Source organism: Camelina sativa, chromosome 14 (genome assembly GCF_000633955.1).
Source record: "Camelina sativa cultivar DH55 chromosome 14, Cs, whole genome shotgun sequence".
Classification (NCBI taxonomy): domain Eukaryota; kingdom Viridiplantae; phylum Streptophyta; class Magnoliopsida; order Brassicales; family Brassicaceae; genus Camelina; species Camelina sativa.
In genome coordinates, this window is record NC_025698.1 from 31,397,001 (window position 1) to 31,398,899 (window position 1,899).

A 1,899-nucleotide genomic window follows, 5' to 3' on the forward strand; every position below is an offset into this window, starting at 1 on the left:
AAAAAAAAAAAAAAAAAAAAAAAAAAAAAAAAAAAAAAAAAAAAAAAAAAAAAACTGAAAATTTTCATCTAGCAAACCAGATCGAGAGGTAAAAAATCGAACAATACATAACAACAGACTTATCAAAACAAGCAAGTATCCGAGATGAATCATAGGTTTTGGTGAGACAATCAAAGGATATTAGCACAGATCTGCAGCAAGTCTCTGTCATCTAAACATCAAAACTACCAAACCAGATCGAGTTGTAAAATCGAACCTACAGACTTATCAAAACAAGCAACTACCGGAGATGAATCAAAGGTTTTGGTTAAACAATCAAACGAGATCTCCAGCAGTCATCTAAACACCAGAACGGAACAAAATTGCTAAAACTAATCAAGACAACCACAAAAGCAAACATCTACATGGAAATCAAATCATCGGTACGAAACAACGAAGAAAAGATCGATGCGGCGACTAACCTTAATGGAGAAAGATGAAGACTAGTGAGAGAGAGAGAGAGAGAAGAGAGGTGCAAGGAGACGGCGCCGAAAGCTTCCTATTATATATGCTCTATTCTCTCAATCAGGGTTTTAGCTCTAATGGGCCATATTGGGCCATTACTTATCACGCTAAATTAATCTTCATGAGCCCATGATTTGAGATTGCAAGGTAATGGATATTAAATCCCAGGCTTATAAATGAGTAATGCCCGACACGCGGATTTTAAAATATTATAAATTAAATTAAATTTAACAAAAAAAATATTAAAATTTGTCATTTATATTTCTTTTCTTATAATACAGTGATTTATATCAATTTACAATGTTTTTGTATATGTTATTATTAGAAGTAGATTTTTTTATACCTAAGTATATTGTATATTACAAATATATTCTTTACCACTACTTAAAAAATATTTATATAAACAAATTAAGTCAACTACTACGTCTATTTATTTTCACTTTTTCATAGTTTATTTAATCACTAAAATTGTTGGTTCAAAAAACTTCTCGAATTAAAAATATATTACATAATATACTAATCAATGATGTATCATCACAATAGTGTATGACCAACCATGGAGAGAACCTCGGCTCTGCCCTCCTCCTTTATAGAAAGAATCTTGTGTCCAACCTCCTCCACCATGAAGAGAATATTGGCTCTGCCTTCCTCACTTGTAGAGATAACCTTGCATGCGTTGAACCTCCTCCACCATTGAGAGAACCTTCGCTTATTCTTCCTCATGTGTGGAGAGAACATATTCACGTCTTTTAGTAATCTCAAAGTGGCATGCTCCGGCAACCAATGAAAGTAAAAGCTCTTTTCCAACGTCACAAAATCTTTTGATAGTAACTAATGTTAAATTTTCCAATATTTTCGTGGAAGTGTCTTTTATACATCATGATTTAGCCTTTGTCTCCAAGCTCTTATGGATATATTAAAAACGGTTTATGTTTTTCCAATCTATCTATCTATGTTTGTTGTACGCTTGTGTTTGATTAGCTTATTTTATACCTACTCTTTATCTCCCTTTGGGATTGAATGAATTGCAACATTTATGTTTGGATAAAGGTCTATGACCAACCAATAAAGGTTGAGAAATTAGAAGAAAATTAATTTGACATAATTAGAGAAATAATAGAAAATTATAATCATAGTAATATATGAATCTCAAATCAAAGATAAAAACATAAAATAAATAAAAAAATCTAAAAATACTACAATAAAATTTAAAATACAATATTAGAAAGAGTATATGCAATATATTAATCTTACATTTTTTTTGGGTCAACATATTAATTTTACCTATTCCAAACTGAAGAAATTTTTGGTTTAAAAAAATAAGCAAAATTTACCTTCCCATTAAAGAAATTTTACCAATAGAACAAAGTTTAAATTACTGTTTTTGAATAAATT